This window comes from Cebus imitator, unplaced genomic scaffold (assembly GCF_001604975.1).
Source record: "Cebus imitator isolate Cc_AM_T3 unplaced genomic scaffold, Cebus_imitator-1.0 Scaffold55, whole genome shotgun sequence".
Taxonomy (NCBI): Eukaryota; Metazoa; Chordata; class Mammalia; order Primates; family Cebidae; genus Cebus; species Cebus imitator.
Window position 1 is genome coordinate 331,019 of NW_016107370.1, and position 23,153 is coordinate 354,171.

The window sequence follows — 23,153 nt, forward strand, 5'->3', positions numbered from 1 at the left end:
TGCCTGGGTTTTCTTTCTGTTTCTGACCCTTCCTAGCTGGGCAATTCACCTCCCCTCTCTGTGCCTCAGTGTCCTCACCTGTAAGATGGCAAGTGCATACCCACCTCATGGAGTTATAATGAGGGTTAAATGAGCTCATGCACATGAAACACTGAAGAACAGTGCCTGGTGCCAGCAAGTGTGATAGAAGAGTTTATTAGCAGTGTACGTTGCTAATTGTCTGAAATCTTTGCACTCTAAGTATTAAGGGCAGCTCTCCTTTCTCTAAAATACTATTCTTAGGAGAGGATTTATTGAGCATCTAAGTACAATGTACACAAAAATGGACAAGGCCTCCACAGATGCCAGCCTTCCAGCTTCCTCGATGGAAGCAGATTTCGCACTTGGTTTCCAGCCAGCATGTGTTTGGAGAGCTCCCTGGGCAGTGAACAGGGCTGGGGCAGCCACAGGATAGGGATGGGTGGAGGGCTCGGTCCGGCTGCTATCAGGGGCTGGAGCCAGGCACTCCTCATGATAAATTTCTAAGGGTGAAAGAGACTTAAGAGACATATCAACTGAATTCAATATGTAGACCTTATTTGGCTCTTGCTTTGAACAAACGAACCATAAAACCACATTTTTCAGATAACTGGGAAAATTTGATCACAGAGGGCTTGTTAGGTGTGACAACGGTATTGTGGTTGTGTTTCCACAAGTCTTTCTTGATAAGGGAGACACATTTAAGTGTTTATGAAATGACACAGTGCAATTTGCTTTAAAATACTTCAGTGGGGTTCAGAGGAAGAAGGATGTGACCAGATTGACCAAACATGGATAATTATTGAAGCTGGGTGGTGCTAAAGAGGGATTTGTGTCACAATTCCATTTTTGTGCCTTTGAGAATTTCCGTAATAAAAAGTTAAAAGCAAAACACAATGGAGTTGCAGCTGCATTGGTCCAAGCAGGGCCCTGTGACCCTCAAGCCTCACCGATGGGCAAAGTCACCTGTTCCTTGTACTTGTGGCCCCAGCCTAGCCTCCTCCTCTGTGTCCTCACCATGAAGAGCACACACTTCAGCCATGGAACTGGTGGCTATGGAGACAGGAATTCAAAATTTTTGAAGGAGACCTGCAAGTAAAACCTGGGAACTAGGAGGGCCCCATCTTTAGGCTGAGCTCCCCAGACTGTATGAGGCCTTCACTCTTGCCCTGCTGACCTGGCACTGCAAAGACACTCTGGGCCAAGGAATTGCTTTTTCACAGCCTCAGGCACACATGAGGAAAGGCTTCCACTGCTTTGAAAGGCCCTTGGGTCTCTCAGCTCTATCACTGTGCCATTTTCTCTAGAAAAGTCTATCAGTGGAGTGAAGAGCAGTCCCATCCAAGCCCCAGGGAGGTCCTCCAGACTGCCTTGGTGGAGATCCTTTTCCTGAATGTCTGAAGATCTCTGTCACTTTGGAAGTGTCCACCTGCAGATCTTAGATGCTGGCTCACACCACCAGAATATTCTGGAAAGTTATTGAAGATCCATGTTCTCCTTTTCTCCTTCTCTGAGCCTACTCCACACACTCCCATTTCAGAGCTTGGGAGAGCCGGCAATGTTTACCACTGTGCACAAGCAAACCCTACTGGGATGAGGTGGCCTGGAGGATCCATCTCAGAGGAGTAGACGTTTCCGAGCCAATAGGACTATTAGGATTTGGTGATACTCTTCTGTGACTTGATTTGTGTCATCCTGGACAATTCCTTCTACCTCTTTTGAATCCAACTGCTCCCATTTGAAGGACTGGAGTGATAGGAGATCTGGCTGCAGGACTCTGACTGGTGGCCAGGAGTCCTCACCCTAGTGGTCCTTCAGGACTGAGAGTTGAGTGGTCCCCAATACCTGTGATGACAGGAGATGTGCTTTTAATCTGGCCTGCCAGAGTCTGCATTCCAGAACCTTCTGAACAATCCTCACAATGTCAGCAAATCAATCAGCAAGCTTCAGGTAAGCCAGCTACTCCCCAGGCGGCTATATTTCTTGCCATTTGGAATCGTATTCTATCTACCTGTAATTCTGGTTTTTCATGTCATGTTGGTAGCAAGTGAAGGAGTGGGGTGGACAGGAGGAAACTGAAGATTGTCTGGCTGGAGCCGTTCCTAAGCAGTTGCTGGCAGTCTAGCCCAGGTTCCTCTGGCATCCGTTGTGGGGTCCCTTGGGTTTCTGGCACTGTCACTACCTAGAACCAGTTTGGTGTGGCGGTTACAAGAATGACACTGGAGTCTCCTGAGTCAGGACACATGGAGCCCACTCCCAGCTCAGCTGCTGACTGGTTCTATGTGCTATGGCTGCCATTTAACCTTTCTAGGCCTCAGTTTCTCCATTTATGAAGTGGGGATAATATCCCCTACCTCAGAAACTTTATTGGTGATAATTAAATGAGTCAAGCTCTCAGAAAACTGCCTGGCATGAGATAAGGGCTCAACATCTCTCAGTTGGGATCATGACAGCTCACTTGCGGCCTGCCCAATGCCCTGTGACTTTCGACTAACTGTCTCTGGCAGGTGGGATTGTGATGGGAGTGAGGGGTGCAGAGTTATTGTGTGGTGGGGGAAAAGAGAAAGCCATGTTAGTTATTTTATTAAATTGCAAGACAGGAAAAAAGGCTGCATCCTGAGTTCTACCCAGCACCCTGGAGCAGCCCATGCCTGCATCTCTCCTTGGCCACAGTCCTGGGGCCATGTTCAGGGCAGGTCAGCTCTTTCTGCTGACTTCTGTTTTATGTCCCTCACCTAGCTGCTGCCACTTGAATTCTTCCTTGGCAAGTAACTCAAGAAAACTGCCTGGGAGGGGAATTTGTTTCCTTGAATGCCTTATTCGCTCAGTATCTACTCTGTGCTCCCACTTGGCCAGGTTCTGGGGACCCATGATGGCTAAGACAGAGACCCAAAGTCTCCCCAGGCCTCAAGGTCTGCCTGACCCATAGCTCTCATTCTCCAGCCTCACCCTCTTCACCCCAGACATGCACCAAGCACCCTCAGAGCCTTCACCCCTGCTGTCTTCTGAGCTCAGAGCCCTCTCCCTACCCACATACATACACATGACTCCCTCCTTGGCTTCCTGCAGGTCCATGTGTTATAAAATCACCTCCTCAGAGGAGCTTTCTCTGATTTTACTCTTTAAATCAACCCTCCAATCTGGTCTGTTCCCTGCCTTTTGGTCTTCATGGAGCTCATCACTCACTAATTGATGTTCCATTATATATTCATGGGATTTGCTTTTTATCTGTCTCTCCCAGAACTGAATAGACTTCAGCATTCTTAACGTTTTTGTTTCATGACCACATTGATAGTCTGGGGGTCTACAGATCATTCCTTTTCAGAGTAAGTTTTTATAAATACATAAGGCAGAACACATAGCATCATAAAAGAACCAAGTATATTGAAATATGGTTATCAAAATATAAAAGAAATTTCAAATTTAGAATATAAGGATTTCATGTGCTTCATTGTTAATACATAATGGAATCTAAAAGTGTCCTCCCAATTCCTGCTTTTTAAAGTAATGTTATTTCTAATAAATATTTCTAAGCCTATAAGAGATCTATAATGTGATATAAAATGACTTATTTTTATTAGTAACAAAGCCACAGGCACTGCTAATATTTGTGTGGTTTGTTGCCTAAATTCACAATTAAAGAAAATACTACATTTTTGTTAGTTCAGTGAAAATGAAAATGCATTTTCTGCCCCACTCAAAGTTCAAGATCCCTTGAGTTCTTCATGTAAGGTTGAGCTCTTTAGGCCACAGGTATTGTTTTCCTCCCTGCTAGCACCAAAACCATGCCTGGCACATCACTGGTACTCAATAAATATTTCTGGAACAAGCAAATGCTTATGTTACAATCTAGTAGTTCAATGGTTAAAATTTGTTCCTCAATTTTCACATTTATTTTAATAATAAAATGATAACAATAGGTATTATGCAATGATTGCTGTCTGTATAGCAGATCCTCCTTTATAAACACTATCTCATTTAACTCTTCCAATAACCTTGTGGTATGTACTATTAATACCTTCATTCTGTGGGTATAGAAACCGAGATAAACAGAGCTTAAGCAATATGTTAAGGCCATACAGCTTATATTAGGACTCAGATCTGTCTGTGTTCTTAAAACTATTAAGGTTAGCTTCCTATGAGGGTGTCAGCCTCCAGGACTGGCCCACGGTTCCAACAGGTCCTTCCCTGGTCAACTTCATTTAGTAGGATTCCCACCAGCAATCTTCCCCCCTGGTCCTCTTAGGCTACCTGTGGTGTCAGCTGGGGGATCTTAGCCACTCACCCAGCTTAACACAACTACCTAAAAGTTAATGACCAGGATCTGGTATTACCAGGATCAATTTCTTCTCTGCTTTCCAAATCTTAATGTTGACTCTCCTTTTGAACTCCTTTCCCTAGATGTCCTTCAATCCTTTCTACATTAATGTAAGAGTCACCTTCACCACAAAGACTTCCCTGGCTTTTCCCAGGTAGATCTGCCATGTTGTGTTTCCATTGTTTTCTGCATACACCCTACCACTACCCCAGTAATACTGTATTTGTTTACATATCCTCCTCTTCTTACCATTCTGGCAGCTCCTTCAGAACAGAGACTATTTCCATTTTGTCTCTAAATCTCTAGGACATAGTGCAATGTCTGACATAGTAGGTGACTGTGAATGCTTGTTGAATGGGTGAATAGATGAATGAATTATATGCACCAACCATAGTTAACATTTTGGCTGTTGTGTTCATTATTAATTGCATATAATGAAGTGTCTAATACCATTATGTGGCCCAAGAGAAATAGATTTTGAAGATGCAGAAATAGGGTTCCCCTTTATTTCCAGGCTTGAAGTTAGCCTGCAAAAAAAGTATCTAGAACTAGATCACAACAGGGTAAAATATCCATTTGTTTCAGTTCCTCAAATCAATTCAAACCCCGTTAATACCTAATTTAATTCACTGCCTTTTTTAACAAAGAACATTAACAGATATGTTATTAAGCTGTGGGGTCATTCATAACTGGTCATCTCTCTGTGAATTAAATTTTAAAAAGGAAAAGTAAAATCAAAGAATAATCAGATTTCCTATTTATGCAGGACAACTGAGTTAAATTATATTTACTTTCTAAAAATAGATGATTTTCTTAAGAAACAAACATTTATTTTGATCTCAAGTGATCTCAATATATCTTATGTAGAGTTAACAAATAAATTCCAGGTAATAGTATTATATACTTAATAGATTTAGCGTGCATTTAATGATGTTTGTGTGTAGAGCACTGAGCTGAGACCTGAAGGAAAACAAAGATAGATTGAGCACTGCCTCTTCCCTAAAAAGGAGCCTGGAAACAACAGAAGGGCGTAAGCCTGGAGAGATGGGCTGAGCTAAACTGACGATGGAACTTATGCTTCAAAATATCAAGTACTGAGGCATTTTGCAGTCTTGGTCTAGTGGCCTGTCTAATGGTGAAGAGGCCTCTTGGGTCTGCAGAAAAAGCAGGATGTGGGATAAAAGGCCACCTTAAAACCACACTTTCCTTATTAATTCCCAGCAGTGATGGGTACCTCGAGTGTGCCCCAATTCCAGCTGCCACAAACAATACTGTGGTAAGCATGTGATGACTCTCAATCCAATGACTAGTGTTCTTATATAAAGAGAAGAAGACACAGAGGTGTGAAGACACAGGCAGGTGATGAATTTCCAGGAGCCACCAAAAGCTGGAAAAGGCAGGGAATAATTCTTCACTGTCATGAAAACAGCACCAAATGGTGCTAAACCACTCGTGAGAAATTTCCCCCATGATCCAACCACTCTCACCAGGCCCTACTTCCAATACTGGTGATTATAATCTGACATGAGATTTGGGAAGGGACACATATCCAAACTATAGCAAATGCAGAAGAATTGGGGGATCATATTTTAAAACCACCACAGTCAGGATATCTGTCTTGTGTCCCTTTCTGCAATTAGTTGTGTCATCTTGAAGGAGGACGTTTACCTTGCTAGTCCTAGGTTTTTTGAAAAGAGCATGAGGATATCAGGCTACATGGCTATCTAAGGATCTGTGATTCAATGTCCATACATCACCACAGCATTTAGATATAGGGAAACTGCTGTAAGAGTTGTTTTAGTTTTTCAGTGGTTATATTGTATTGTGATCCCTTCACACATGTCCAAGTCCATGTCCTTGTGGAGCTTATCTAGCTTGGCTGCAGTTTTAGTTCTATTTCAGAAATCCCCCTGAGTTCTGAAGGGGGCTGGGGAGGTTAGCTCCACTGCTGGACACAGGCTCAGTTGTTCTGCCATCCCCTCCCTTGGGCTGCCCTGAACAAGGACTCGATCATAGAGTAGCTTGCTCAGAATTTAAAGGTCATTCTTCAAAAGAATGTGGGGGAAAAGAGTAGCTGCTTTGGTGTTCCATTTAATCTCTTCTCCAAGGTCTACCTAAGACGGCATAAAATTCCTCAAGTTAGGGAAGGGTAGGGACAAGAGATGGAGGGATTTTGTCAGTACCTTTTATTTCCTCACTACAGCAGATGGGAGAGATGCTACTGTTTCTGCTTGTGATGCTAGAGGGACCAGGGAGGTCAGGGAGGTTACTCCTTCACACCAAAACCTGGAACACAAGATGGGAAACTCTTACCAAGACCTAATGTACACCTGTAAGATGAGGCATGAAAACGAAGTACCTCCTAAACTACCAAGAGCAGGTGGATCTACTTGGATGTGGATTCCAGAATCCACATGACAGGTTCTATGCATAACCATGATATAGACTCAGAATCATTTCTATTTTTTTTCTAGTGGATGTTTGCAGGGCCCTTCTTCAGAGAGAAGTGATCAGAGGAGACAGGAAGAATAAACCACGAAGAAGTGCTGATCTTGTTTACAGAGGAATTTCTGAGTGTAGCGGAGGAATCATAACCCAGGGAGAAGTCAGACAGACATCTCAGAAAAAGAACGCTAACCAAATCAAGAGGGTTTTTCGTGATCCTCTTCAATTCTCACTTGGATATATAACTGTATCATTGCAGGTTCATCTTTCTTTACATAAGAGATGAGTTTCTAATAAGTTTCTATGTAGAAATATTTTTCTAAATATATTTTATTTTAATGTACAATGAAAAGTGCTTATTTAAAAAATGCTTACTTGGCGCTGCTCTCACGACAGTGAGTGAGTTGGCTTGAGATCTTGTTGTTTAAAAGTGTGTGGTGCCTCCACCTTTTCCTTCTTGCTCCTCCTCCTGCCACATGACAGTGCCTGTTCCCATTTGCCTTCTGCCTTGATTGTAAGTTTCCTGAGGCCTCCCCAGAGGCTGAGCAGATGCCAGTATTATGTTTCCTGTACACCCTGTGGAACTGTGAGCCAATTAAACCTTTGTTCTTTATAAATTATCCAGTCTCAGGTACTTCTTTATAGCAATGTGAACTCTCTTATTGAGAAGGCATCTGTGTCCCTTGTTGAATCTAGGCTCTGTGATTGATTGACCAATACAAAATGGCAGAATTGACACTATAGTAGGTTCCCAACCCAGGACTTTAAGAAACTGGGAGCTGCCACTTTCTGTCTCTTGAAACTCTTATTAATGGAACCTAACAACCATGCTGTGAGGAAGTCCAAGAGCCCTTGGATATGCTAATGTGGAGAGAAATCAAGTTCCTTAGTTTTCAGCCCCCAGCTGAACTCCCAGGCAACAGCAAGTCCCAATTTATCAGCCATGTGAGCAAGACATTTTGGAAGTAGATCTTTCAGCTCCACTTCACCCCAGCCCCACTTCACTCCAGCCCCAACTGGTGCTGGCTGCATGGAGCAGAAATGGGCCTTCCCTGCTAACCTCTGTTCAAATTGCAGATTGGGGAGTTAAATAAATGTTTACTTTTAGGTATTTAATAGTTTTAAGCCACTAACTTTTGGGGTAATTTATTACACAGCAATAAATGACTAGAATACTTTCTGTCCAATATGCTCCCTATTATACCATCAACCAACATCATTTTTGGAATGAGAGATGGGGCCAGTAGGTGAAGTGCTACATCAGTGTTTCTCACGCTTAGCCAGATATCAGAGTGACCTGGAAAGCTTGTTAAAAATGCAAATATCCTGACTATTTCAGTATATCTTGGGTAGGTCCAAAAATCTGCATTTTTAAGAAGTGTTCCAATTGTCCAAGAATACTATATTGTCACATGTTAATTAAATTAGGGTTACTCTAATAGAAGAACAAGCTCATTGGCTAGAAATATTTTGGGAAAATTACAACTGTCCTTCTGGTCTACCTTCTTTCATACCTTAATCATTTTGTAGTTTGAAAGAGAATGATATTCAGCATCCTAGAAAGAGGAATAAAATGTTACATTAATCCACTTAATCATATTAGCTAAACTCCATAGCTCTGGAGTTGAGAGGCCATTTGCCTTACAGGTCTGCCAGTCAAATTCTGCATGCTCAGGGCTGCCAGCCTACAACTCTGCCCTGTGTCCTCTGTCTATCACTTACTCTGCATAGATACAGGGTGGTAGGAGTACATACCCAAGAACCAGACAAACCTGGGTTCAAAACCTGTGGGGCGAGGGGGCATCTTGTTAGGTGTGTGACCTTCAGCAAGTTAGCTTTCTAAATCTCTGATTCCTCATCTGTGATGATAATAATCATGTTGCCTATCTCACAGGACTGCTGTGAAGATTAAATTACTTCTATACATTAAGTGCTCAGTCCAATGCCTGGCACACAGTAAGAGCTCAATAGATGTGTCCAACAAAAGAAAAATATACATTGTTAGTGATGATACACGTCACCCACTACCTACATTTATACCTGGAGTTGGGAAAATGAATAACATCAGTGGTAACCACACATTGATATGAACCAGAGTCAAATCACTAGGGCACATTTTAAAAACACAGATTTCTAGGCTCCAGTCTCATTGATTCTGGGTGTGTAGATGTGTATGAGCCCAAGAATTTGTGCAAATAATTATAAGGAGTCATTAGGTTTGGGACCCAGTAGAGCACTCAGAGTTTTTCGCTTTGGACCTTGCTGAAGACTTGTTCATCGGGATCTTCTGTAAAATATAGCTCCATTCCAGCATATTTCCGTGCATTTTATGCACCCCAACTGCAACAATGAGGCTACCATGCTCCTTAGCAGACTTGAATGACACAGGCCTCCATGAGTTAGTTCTGCTTTTAGCTTTCAAGAAGACTGATTCTTTAGTCTTTCCAGTACAAGGAGTGAGGAAAGCCCCAGGCAACTTGGCTTCCCTAATTTCTCCCAAAGCTTCACATTCACCACCTCCACACCTGACCCTACTCTCTACCCACAGAATAAAAGTAGATGTCACTCCCAGAGATTTTAATTAATCATCTTTCTGTTTTATTTTTCCTTTTGGGTTAGACTTCTAAGTGTCTATCATGTTGATAGCACACTAGGGAGTCTTTTGTTCTGAAAAGGTGAAAAATTGTACCCACAAAAAGAGTTCCCCATCCGATCAATTCTCTCTAACAACTTTATTGATTAGTTGCAGGAACATTTTTCATTTATTAATTATGAGGAAGATGTTTCAGGGATTCCTTAAAGTTAACTATTGTGATTTTTTTTTTAATACTGAGTTAACATTGACTGACTTGACTCAAACTGCTTAACAGGGCACAGAGTCTTAAAGCAGGTATTTGGAGTCTCAGAGCAGGAAGCTATTAAGTGCCTGTGAGCATAGGCAGTGGTCTGAATCTTCATTTGGGGCTGATTAATTGATTACTTGAAAAAAAACATGGCTTGTCCTTTTCAATAATGTGTTAGCATCAAAATATCATCCCATTATGATGTCCAGGTTGGTGATGGTTAATTAATTAATTGCTGCCAGTTAAAAACAATCTTCGACCCAGGTAAATCTTTCATTTATTAAAATCAATTTTGGTAATGGCTTTGCAAAGGGATTTGGGAGCAGAGTCAGGAATCTTGGCCAGCTCCTCCTTTCCTCCCCCTCCTTCCCTTCTTCTCTTCCTCTTCTCCCCCTTCCCCATTCCTTCCCCCACCCCACCTCCATCCTCCATTTGGCTCCCCCTGACTCTGAGACTGGCAGGTGCCTATTAGCACCCCATTCAGCAGTGAGGGTCAGAGGCTCCCTGGGCTGTGCATACTCTGTGGGTTGCAGGCTGGCTTCCACCTCTTCTCTACGAGTTACTTAGCAGAAAACAATCTGACGGCAGACATCCCTGCCAGCTTAATTCCCAAGGCTTCCTGAGGAAGAAGGCTGGGCTGCTTGGAAGAGAGGGAACCTGTACCAGGAAAACAAATTCTTGCTCTCCAGGCCTCAGCAGAATCCCCAATCCTGTTACCCACCATATCCTTGCTAGACAACATTCATGGCAAATAACCCTAATCATGAAAGAAAAAAATGCCTCCAGTAACACAACTTCATGGATGAAGCACTGTGCTGGACATAAACATGAACAGGGGTCTATCCCTGCCCTCAGGGTGATTCCAGTCTACTGAATCAGTCTTTTTACAGTGCTAATAGAAGTGAGAACATGCAGGAGGAAAATTGGTGTGTATATTAGTCTGTTTGCATGCTCCTAATAAAGACATTCGTGAGACTGGGTAATTTATAAGGGAAAGAGATTTAATTGACTCACAGTTCCACATGGCCGGGGAGGACTCACAGTCACAGTGGAAGCAAAGGAGGAGCAAAGTCACGTCTTACATGGCTGCAGGCAAAGAGCTTAAGCAGGGGAACTCCCTTTATAAAACCATCAGATCTAGTGAAACTTACTCATTATCACAAAAACAGCAGGAGAAAAACCCACCCCTGTGATTCAATTACCTCCCACTAGGTTCTTCCCACAACGTGGGGATTATGGGAGCTAGAATTTAAGATGAGATTTGGTTGGGAACACAGCCAAATCATATCATGGCGAGTGGATAAGGTTAGGACAAGAAGAGATACCCACCACACCTCAGGTGCTTCAGAGGAAAAACGGATTTGAATCCAAGGTAAAAGGTTTTAAAAGAAAGTATTTCTCATGAGGAATAGGAGAGGGTAAAAATGAATCTGATTGGTGAATATGAACACCAGGGAAAATGAAAAGGGAGTAAGAGGCAAAACAAAATCAAACCCCAAAATCCTTGTGGCTGTTCAGAGAGCTTACAGTGGAGTTTGGGGTTTTGAGGATCCCTGGAGCAGAGTGGGCCAGGGGTTAGGGGTGGAGGTAGAGGGCTGGGTCAGAGGAGCTTGGAGTCCTGAAGAGTCAAACAGAATATAAAAAGTTTTGAGCCCTGTGTTTGATGTAAAAAGATAAAGGAGCGAGGGAGGAACACAGATTCGAGAAGATTGATGTAGGAATATGGGGCCACAGGGCTGCTCTGGGCTCTCTAGAAAGAATCAGCCTTCCCAGGACTGGGGAGAGCTCAGCAGAAGGGAGGCAGTGAGGGACACAGGGGGCATAACATCACTTAAAATGGGTTGAAGTCTCCAGAAAAGTTACATTCCAGGCTCCCCAAAAAACTTGCAAATGTGACCTTAATACTACTTACTGTTGCTGAGAAATTACAGAAATGAGTACAGGAAAATAACATATTGGCCAAAGTTCCTACTCTCGAATAAAAAGAAAGGGTAGATTCTGGAAACCATAAACTTGAACTCCCCTGACATGCATGCATAGGTTCTTGATAAAATTCCAGATCAAATTATTAAAAGGAAGATTGGAGGATTTTAGAAATGAATCCAGAAGTTAGTAGTAGTTAAAATAAAATTGCTAATAACAAGCCAAATGTACCACATTTCCTTTCTGATAGGGCTATAGGCTCATGTATCAGAGGAATGATGTAATTGTAGATATTCTCTATTTTAGCAAAGCAAGTGAGCTGAGCTTGCCTGATATTCCTATGGGTAAATTTGCAAATTCTGGGTTGAACTTGTGCAGTTAGTTTGAATCACTACCAATGAGGATTCTTACTGAAAGAAACTTGATTACTGAACAACAGGAGAAATTTAGTTTAGAATTCTTTTCATAACCCTACCTTGTTCAAAGCTTTTTTCTTTTTTTTAAGCGAAGGAAGGTACAAGAAACACGCTTATCAGATTTCTACATATGACTCACGTCTGGAAGGGGTAGTTAACACAATGAAAGAACAAATCAATATTTAAACTTATTCTGTTAGGTTGGAATATGGAAAAAAACTACAAGTGTAACAGGAATAAACATAAAAGTCTGAGTTTAAGTTACAAATCAATAATAAAGGTGCAGCATTGAGAATGTATGGCTTGGTAGTAGTTGACATAAAAAGAAGCTGGGAGTTTACCTAACCCTAAGAATACAACAGCATCATGTGATTGGTTAAGAAACGGATGCAGCATTAGGCACTGTCTTAGTTTGGGCACCCCAAAGGTACAACTTGAAATAAGAATTCCAGTATGAATAATCACTTTGGAAGGTGAACCCAGGAAACCTCCTCCCATATGGGATGGGGGAAGTGACACAGGGAAGGAGCCAAGAAAGGAGGAGCATCAAGTCAGTAGTGAGGAGGGTAACAGGAACAGGATGCTGCTGGGAAACTCTGAGCAGGATGTAGAGCATGAATTTCAGAGCTACCCCAGCTGAGTGGTGAGGGAGCTGGGGTATTTATACTCTACCTTTCATTTAGTTACTGGCTAAAGGCTCCTTTGGAGAGTGTTGGCTACTTGGCACTTCCGACTGTGCACAAAGCAGGTTCTGGCAGTCAGAGAAAGTCCTCAGGCAAAGACATATAGGTGCTGACAGTTAGAAGTCAGGCTACCATGCACTAAAATGCTAAGGTTCAGGAAGATATGGGCTGGGCACCAGTGACGTTACCTGTAGTCTCTAAGAATTATATAACAAACACATGTCTGTCCTGCTGGTCAGCCATTATCTGGGGTACCCTATTTAATTCTGGCTGCCACATTCAAGAGGAACATTGAAGAACCGGAGTAGAGGCCCAAGATTACAAAGGGTTTGAAGACCATGTCATGTGGAGATGGAACTAAGGAGACCCAGTTGATATTTACGTGATATCTCATCTTGGGTGTCTAACAGATATCTTCAACTTAACATGTCCAAATGAGAGTTCAGTGTTCTCCCCTAAAGCTAGAATACCAGGTTTTAAATGATGGTGGATAAATACAGAAAATACACTAAGACCCCTACTGCTACTGCCCCTTCATCCTTCCATGGCCATACTCCTGTTCTACAGGGAGGATGTGAAAGGAGAACTGAGTAAATATGGAATACCAAAACACAAATGCCAAAAAGGTTAATATCTATACACAGAAGTGATTTTAAAGATGTGCTGGGGTTTGATATTGAAATAACTGATTAAAAGAATATACAAAACTTGGACAAATTCTTAATCTTAGACTACAAAAGAATAACAAAAAGATACATTTAAAAAAGCTAAAGAAAACATCAGGGATGAAAAAATAAGAGATTATTTATGCTGGGTGCAGTGGCTTATGGTTGTAACCCCAGCACTTTGGGAAGCTGACATGGGAGGATTGCTTGAACCCAGAAGTTCCAGACCAGTCTGGGCAACATGGTGAAGCCTTGTTTTTACAAAAAACAAAAACAAAAAATTAGCTGGGTGTGGTGTCACATGGCTGTAGTCCCAGCTACTTGGGAGGCTGAGGCAGGAAGATTGCTTGATCCCTGGGAGGTCAAGCTGCAGTGAGCCATAACCATGTCATTGTATTCCAGCCTGTGTGACAGAGTAAGACCCTGTCTCAAAAAAAAAAAAAAAAAAAAAAGAGAGAGAGAGATATTGTTTATTACTTATGTGAGCTTATATTATATGATTAGGTATTCCTACACATAGATAGATATATAGATTTATTTAACTGTTAATTATTCATTCATACGGGTATACACACATTGCAAATTGTAGCTGGGTATGATACTACTGTGGTTTGATATTAATACCAGTTCTTCCCAATTGGTGAAAATAAATTATGGCATTCCCATCTGATAGACCATTCAGTGGTAGAACTGCCTGTATGTTGATATGGAATCATCTTCAAGACTCAGCTTTCTCACAATGAACAGAGAATTCCTCTTGCCATGCTCCCTGGCACAGGGCTTCACTTGGTTTCAAGGCTGCAGGGGCTTGAGGGTCCTTTTCTTCCCTGTGTTGCTCCAGGATCCTGGTCAGACTACTTATTAACCGTGTGGCTTGAAAAAAAATCTTATAACTTAACAGGATTCTAGTTTTCCCCAAAATGCCTTTCTCATGGGCTTGTGGTAGAGAACAAGTAGGGACAGAAATGAGTTTTTGGAGCTTTGGGATTTGATTTTCTTTTGAGTTGGCCTGGGGAAAATGAGAAGCCAAAGATATCTGGAAAGCTCTTGTAGAAAGAAACATTTGTTCTTCTTTTCATTTAATATTATACTGGCTTGGAACAAAATACTTATTCCTATAATTCCTGCCTCCCTTGAGGAGGTCATCCAGGAGGCAGTGACCTGGACCAATTGTAATGTGCACATCAGAACAAAAGCAAGAGAACAATACAGAGAAACAAAGAAAACATCCCCATCCAAGACACCAGGTTTCTACAGTTTAAGGCGGAAGCTGTGGCCAGAGCGCTCTGGGAATCCCAAGTTAGTGTGGAGGAGGGAAGCTGTCAGCTCTCATCTAGGCTGTTCTGAAACACTCCCCACGACAGTCAGGATCCCACAGCAAATTGAATAAGCGGAAAGACACGGTTTGACTGGCAGATACAAGGGATGTTTTCCAAAACTTAGAACCGATAGGATACAGAAAAGACACTTAAACGTCTGGCACTCAAAAACAAATTCAGATAGAATGTCTACCTGTAACATAAAAGAATTTATTTCTGTATAAATCTAAGAAATCAAAGTAAATGTTTGAGACAGGATGAAAAAAATTAGAGCTGACTCCGATGACGTAAGGATTTTAACAAGAGCTTCATTGGTTTATCTGTTGCTATCAGCACTTTCTAGAGAAGGAGGCAGAGACAAGATAGAACAATTTTGTCTTCTTCTTTTTCGCCAAGTGGCTGCCTTGCAAGGGCCTGGAATCCTAGGCAGTTTCAGTGCTCTGGGCTTCGTGGGATGCTGGTGAAAGAGTAACAATACCTTGTACCTGAACAAGTCTTTCCTGGTTGCAAAGCACTTTTTCATCAATTATCTTAGTTGAACTCAACATCACCATGAAAAATGTACTGTGAGGAAGCGGGTTCTGCAAAGTGAGGGACTGTTGGCATCTCTCAGTGAGAAGTGGTGACCTGGAACACCTGTTTTCTTTTGTGTTTCTTAGTGCCATGCCACGCTACCTGTAAGAACCACTGCTCTTTTCCTAAAATATCTCACCCTTGACCTACCTTTATGTGTGCCAACTTTCATTCCTGAAGTTTCATTCTTTCAGCAAAGATAGCTCTGGAGGCTCCATACCAAGATGAAAATACCTCTAGGAGGATGATGACATGGGTGACATTATCTGCCAGCGAGGATGAGTTTATCTAATAGGACCCTTGGGATATGAAAGATAAGACAGATATGTTCTGAAACAAGAATGAAAGGATATAAAAAACTGGACACAAAGCACTGCTAAAGACAGAAGGGAATCCAGGCAAAGTGTCCAGAGGAAACTCTGGGAGCCAGAGAGCATCTTAAGGGCATGGAGTGTCCCAGGGAAAATAGAGAGAAAGGCCCTAAGACAAATGTCACTTGCACTGTGGTTTTATTGTGAGGAGGTTTAGATCATATGTGTTATGGTAGGTCTTGAGTTTCAATATGGCAGGTTAGCTAAGAGAGGTGAAGCATTAGGCTTGATTGAATTAGGAAAAAAAGAGAGAAGCTGGATGGAAAGAGATGTCTATTGAGGTCAGTTAGCATAGGAAAGGGTGCCCAAGAGCTTGAAATCTAGGCAGGGAATAATATCCCAGGTTCTGGAGGCAAGCCCTTCAGAGAGAGAGAAAAAAACTTTACAACACACTGATGTAGAAGCCTGAGTATCAAGGCTGAGATGAGGGCCTGGCAGAGCACACACTGAGCAGGTGAAGGTGAGTACACTGGCCGGATCCCTTGAAATGCCCCTGCAGCCTCCAGTTGCAGGAAGTCAGGAACTCAGGTTAAAGACTTGGGAACATAAGTGAGTAGAGGCCTGATCTCTGTTGCATCTGAATTCCTTGCTATATTTTTTCCCAGGACTCCTTCAGGAGTTAGAAGCCTAGCTTGGAAAGAATAGGGAATTGAAGTTAAGTACAACATATCCTTGGGCCTACAATTTCACAGATTTTTTTTTTCTACAGATATTCTCATGCATGTGATAAATGACATACATACAAGAATATTCACTGTGGCATTGTTAGAAATGGCCTAAAGGTTCTTCAATAGAAGATGGCTAAAAGAAATCACTGCATACTCATGTAATAGAAAATTAAGCTGCGAAACTTCCTTGGCACTGATCTGGAACATTCTTTAAGATAATTTCCTCAAAATAAGCAAAGAATAATATATATAGTGAGCTATCATTTGTATTTCTTGTTGTTTTTTGTTTGTTTGTTTGAGACAGGGTCTTGCTCTGTGGCCCAGGCTGGAGTGCAGTGGCATGATCACAGCTCACTGCAGCCTCAACTTCCTGGGCTCAAATGATCCTCCCAGCTCAGCCTCCCGAATGAGCTATAGGCTACAGGTGTGTGCCATCATGCACAGCTAATTTATTTGTTTGTTGTTGTTTTTTGGTAGAGATGGAGTTTCACTTTGTTGTCCAGGCTGGTCTCGAACTCCTGGGCTCAAATTATCTTTCTGTTTCAGTCTGCCAAAGTGCTTGGATTAAGGGGTGAGCCCCTGCACCTGGCCTTGTATTTCTTTTTATAAAACATATTTGAGGAGACTTCTGGGGAAGAGATCTGGGTGGCTGAGTTCTAGGTTGGGAAGAAGGTATTCTCAATATACTCGTTTATAACCTTGGAGATTGGTACTGTGTGTATGTATTAGCTACTGACAACAACAACAACCATAACAACAAAAAGGCCTGGAAGGATTAGATGACAGGGAGCAGGAACCTAAACCCAAAGAAAAGTTACCAGAATGAGAGGCTAGGCAGAGGCAGGTCAGCGGGGTGGGGCCTAATGTTGGGCCAGGGTGTCTGTTGCTGTGAGTTCCCAGCCTGGTCCAGGGAAGTCAGAAAGGGTGAGGGATGGGTGGCTGCGCCCAGGAAGGGGTCACCTGAGAGAGTGAAAAGTTCAGAGAAGGGTCAGGTGGCCACGCAGTTTCCCCAGTGTCCTCCTGGCCTCGAACCTTAGTTCTTGAAGACAATTTTAAGGCTACTCAGTTTGGTGGTTCCATAGTATCCCCCATGTAATATAACTGTCAGAGTCAACCAGAACCCTTCTTTAAAAAATTCAGATCGGTGGCCCTATTCTAGATGCCCGAATCTGAAAGTCTTGGAGGTGAAATGGGGCTTAGCATTCTTCCTGTGGATTCTGATGTTCAGCCTGGTTGGAAACCACTGACCTTGCTCACCCATTTCTCTCACAGCCAAAGAGAATTTCCAAGAGAGATGATGCTGGTGCAGTGCATATTGCAACCCCCAGAACAGCCAGGAGGTCATGAATTTGGAAAAGCACATGTAATGATGTCATCCACGGTCTACTGCAAGGAACTCAGGCTTGGAGTCACAAGGGTCTGTGCTTGAACCCAGGTCTGTCATTTGCTACTTATGTCCTTGGAAATGATTTAATATTGTTATGCTTCAATCTCTTTATCTCTTACATGGATTTAATAACATCTACCCCATAGTTTAACATTTAAATTAGATAATGCATATGTAGTGGCTAGTGGTCATTATAATTATTGCTCTTCTGTTACTGCAGTCTTGCAGGAAGGTAAGGACCTTGCCAAGAGATGAAGGACTGTCATCACGAGAAGAGCAAGAAACAAACCAGCTGACTTCTGCACCATTTATTAAAGGCCAGCATCAAACTCTCAGGGGAGTGGGAGCAAAAAGTGGGCCTAGCATGGGATCAGTTTTCTGTGAGTACCCTAATCCTGTGAGTGCCCAGGCCACTTAGATCCCTGACCTAGTGAACATTTAGTGCTTAATCACCCTCAAAATGTACCATTTTATGCTTGCAGTAGGATTGTCTTGGGCTTACGCAATAAGCCACACTGGAGAGAAAATAGACCAGTTCTGGATCTCTGGAGGACTAAGGCAGGTCTGTGCTTTTTACCGTATTTCACTGGGCCCCTGATCAGATTGCTTTTCTGGGATTACAGAACGGAAGCTTGAGATACGTATTTGATCTCTTTCCCCTCAGCGTGCTTAACTCCGTTAATGACAAAAGAAGCACTTTCCCAGCACATTTAATGGGCTCAGGCTCATAAAGAATCATCCCAGGTTCTCATGATGCTTGGCTGGCTAAGATGCTAAAGTACAGAAAACTTTAAATCTAGAGAGGTTTAGAAGCTCATCTTGGCCCCTTGTTCTTAAGTAGAGCCTAATTTTACCTAGATGCCAGGCCAAAAGCATGAATTTCTTCATATTTGGAACTTTGGGGAGAGATTTTATGTCAAGTGTGGCTTTTGGGTTGCTGCAGCTGTGTTTGAAAAAATTCTTATTTCTATTTTTGCAATGGCTGCAGAGAGTGACCAATGACTGAGAAGCTCCCTAAATCTGACACTAAATCTAACTGTTGCATCTGAATTCCTTGCTATATTTTTTCCCAGGACTCCTTCAGTTTAGCTTTATTTATCTTTTCCAGAATGTGAATTTCATACCTTTGGTGCCTCTATATCTTACAAGAGGTATGGAGAAAAATAGACAAATAAATGCACAGAGACAAGGTGAAAAACTCACCAGAGGCACAGACAAGCAGTCCTTCCATGGAGGGGGATGGATGCAAGTTGGGACTGAGCTAGTCCTTGATGGTTAAGCCTCTTTCCCTTTTCATGCAGTGGGGGAAACTGAGGCCTAGAGAGGTAGGAGATTCCATAGCTAGTCAAGCACCAGAATCCAAGTGTTCAGATATGACTAGTTTTGGCAATGTCAGGAAGAAAGGACTAGACAGGGGAAAGGAGATTTGCAGCTAAAAAGTTAGTGCTAAGTTTGTTGGCAGATTTGCCTCTAGAATTTTTTTTGAAAAGTAATTTCTAAACTATTACTATATAAGTGAATTAATTTCTATTTCTGTGTAATACATGAACCCAAAACTAAGCAGCTTAAAACAACAAACAATTATTATCTCCCAGTTTCTGTGGAACTGGAATCTGAGCATGGCTTAGGTAGAAGCCTCTGGCTCAAGATATCTCACAAGACTGCAATCAAGAAGCCATCAGGGGCTGTGGTGTCATCTGAAGGCTCACCTTGGGAAGGACCTACTTGCAACTTCATCCATGTGTTTCTTGGCAAGATTCAGTTCCTTGTGGGCTATTGGACTGAGGGTCTCATTGCCTTGCTGGCCATTGTCCAGGTGACCCTACCGTTTCTTATCATAGAGGCCTCTTCATAGGGCAGCTTACAACATGGCAGTGGGCTTCCCTCAAAGCAAGTGAGAGGGCAAGAGAGAGTGCACAGTCTTTTTATATACAAATATCGAAAATGGGATCCCATCAACTCTACTGCCTTCTATTCTCTAGAAGCAAGTGGCTAAATCCAGCCCCCACACAAGGGGAGGGAGGGGCACAAGGGCATGCATACCAAGAGGGGGGATCACTGGGGCCATCTTGTAGACTGCCTACTAGACATTTGTTTGGGGTAGAACATCAGAAACTGATATACTACACTTCATAGGCAACTTCACCATGAAGATCTTAACTATTAAACACACCTTCTTGTGCCCTTTTTCTACAAACATATGTAGTTTTTAAAATAATTCAAACTACATATACTATGATTAACTGCTCTGTTAATTCAGAAATATTTCATGTATTGGTGTCAATAAACCTTGTTCTACTACATCACTTTTAATGGCTATACTTATTTAATCATATATTCCATCATACGAACTTATTCCGCAAATGACTCAGCCACCCCTACTCCAGCCCTGCATTTAATTGTGTCAAATTAATGTCACAATCATGAAAAATTGTGCTGGGCATTTAATGTGCTAAAGTGCAGCAAATCTCAGCAAGCTCTGTGCCTTCCTGCCAGTCCCTGGGGCTCAGCCTGTAGGTCTCTGACATGAAGGGTTTGAATAGATGGCCACTAAGGTCCCTTTAGAGACCAGAAAGCCTGTCCCCTGGAAGTGATGATTCCTCAGAGATGCTACCCAATTCACTGGAGCCAGGAGTTCAGCAGCTGTCTGGGATGGCTTTGCTGAGTTTGAGACCTCTGGATCCTTCTATGTCTGTGTAAATATATACCTGAATATATACAACTTCCTTATTTATTACTTTTACAAAAAATTGCTATAACACTTTTCCATGGTTTGATTTCTTTTCTTTTAAAAAATATCATGGGCATCTTTCAGGGACAGCTTAGAAACATCTGCCCAAACTTCCTAACTACTGTCCGATATTTTTATATAAAGATGTGCTATCGGCTGGGCACAGTGGCCCACACCTGTAATCCCAGGACTTCGGGAGGCCAAAATGGGTGAATTCCCTGAAGTCAGGAGTTCGAGACCAGCCTGGCCAACATGGTGAAACCCCGTGTCTACTAAAAATACCAAAATTATCCAGGTGTGGTAGCACATGCCTGTAAACCCAGCTACTCAGAAGGCTGAGGCAGGAGAATTGCTTGAGTCTGGGAGATGGAGGTTGCAGTGTGTCAAAATCGTACTACTGCACCCCTGCTTGGCAGACAGAGCGAAACTCTGTCTCAAAAGACAAAAAAAAAAAAAAAAAAAAAAAAAAAAAAAAACCACCACCCCAAAAACAAAAAATAAAAAAAAAAAAAAAAAAAAAAAAAAAAAAAAAAAAAAAAAAAAAAAAAAAGATGCACTATTGCTTATTTAGCTGGTCTCCATTGGTGAACATTTAGGATGTTTACAGTATTTTTTCTCTCTCAACTCTGCTGTGGCCACTTACATGCATATAACTTCTTGTACTTGCGAGATATCTTCTATAGTAGAAATGTTTAGAAATGAAATTATTGGCTCAAAAGGTATGCATTTTTTAAACTCTAAGTGATTCCAATTTGTCTAATCTCTCCCAAGTCTTTGGTGACGCTATGTATCTTTTTTATCTTTGCCGATACTATCTTGCTATAGATTTAATTTGCCTTCAACATATTGGTGGGATTATTCACATTATGTCTGGATTGGTAATTTTCATATTTTCTTCTGAGAAGTGCCTGTTTTTGTCCTTTCATTAATATCTTCAAAGAAAAGAACAGCATACTTACCAGGGTGGCAGCCTTAGACAATATCAAATTGTTAAAAGAGAAAAACCCTTTTGATTCCATCTTATTTTCAGTGGTCCTCTCTGCCTACATCTCCTTTTACTTCTTTTTGTGTTGTAAGAATAAGAGAATATGTGATCTGTCTGGAGAAATGACACTAGGTTTCCCTGGGAAACCCATTGCAGAAAAGGACTAAAAGAATTAGGTGAGCATGCAGTTCCAGGGCTAGACTTCTTGAAACTGCCTCTTAGTGAAGAGGGGTCAGCAGGCTCTTTGTTGGCCACATAAAGCTCTTTCAGCTGCCCACACCCCCATGCTGTATTCTATCACAAGAATGTCTCTATGCTTTGTTCTGTGGCTAAGCTGTAGGGTGTGGTTAGATAAAGACACAAATCATAGCATATTAGAGCTGGAAGTAGCCTTTGAGATGTAGGAGTTCATAGGAGAGAGAAATGTGGCCTAGGGAGGGGAAGTGACCAAGGCCTGTGCCCAGGGCTCCTGATTTTTGACACTCTCTAGTGCACCCCCACTGAAGCCCCACAATATGGTAGCTGTGGAAAATGGCCCCAAGATGCCACTGTTCTTGGTAGATGCCCTCATGAGTGGTTAGCTCCAGGCCCAAGACTTAACCTCTCCACCTGACTCTTCTTGCTCTCCCATTTGAGAACGGGCAGGGAAGCCCTTTCCGGGAAGATGATCTTTATCCTGAGACCTGAAGGAGCCACAATGCAAAGAAGGAGGAAAAGGGTTCAGGGCAGAGGAATCTGCATGTGCAAAGGCCCTGAGGTAGGAGGAGTTTGCTGTGTGGAGGAACAGAAAGGAGACCAGTACAGTGAGAGCAAAGCAGAGAGAGAGGGATGCTGGCCCATATGCAGTAGGCCTTGGTGAAGAGCTTGTGTCAAGTGCCGTGGAATGCCATTAGCAGGGTCAAAGCAGGAGAAGCCATATTGTGATTTGTCTTGAGTGGCAAAAGTGGAAGCATGGGGAGGATGCAGAAGTCTCCTGCAGGTGAGAGATGATGAAGGAATACTGGTAATTGCCAACCTATAGTGAGTGTTAATAGGAACAGGAACTTTTATACTCTTAGCATAAAAAACTGTTCTAAGAGCTTTTGTGAGAATTAACCCGCATTATTCTCACAGGGATCCTATGGATAGGAAAAAAATGGAGTCCTGTTAGACAGAAGTGAGAACTGAGGCACGGAGAAATTAAATCTTTTTCCCAACGTCACACAGCTAGTAAGTGACAGAGTCAGGAATGGAATCTGAGCAGTCTGGTTGCAGTGTTTTTAACCACAGCTCCATCCTGCCTCCTGGGTTCACAGCAGTAGGGAGGCACAGGCCCAGCAGACAGGGGCTGACTCGGAATGTCACAAAATCTCAAGGGCATCAGGGAAATGAGAGAAAAATAGGAAGAAAGGGAGAGAAATACAGAGACGGCTGGCTTTGCTGAGACTGTCCCTGTAGAGAACACAAAGCTACCAAGATAAAGGGGCTTTGTAGGAATGCTCCATTCATGTAAGTGAATTGCAGTGTCTACTGCAAATATGAGCTTTTAACTTCACGGCACACTGCAGAAGGTGCCCATCTATAGGCAATATAGTGGAAATCGGCAATTTTAGTTCAATTCCTGGCTTGGCTAACTAGTTTTATGACTTTAGGCAAGTCATCTCTTCTTTCTGGAAATAAAATTGTAGGGCCAGATGAGAGTGAGTAAATACAGCACATAATGCCAGTCTTGCACCTGTGGCAGAAGACATTCATCATCAATGACTGCCCTTTCTGTGACCAGTCTGCACTGCAGCCTCAGGATCCTAAACCTGGCTCTACAGGTAGAT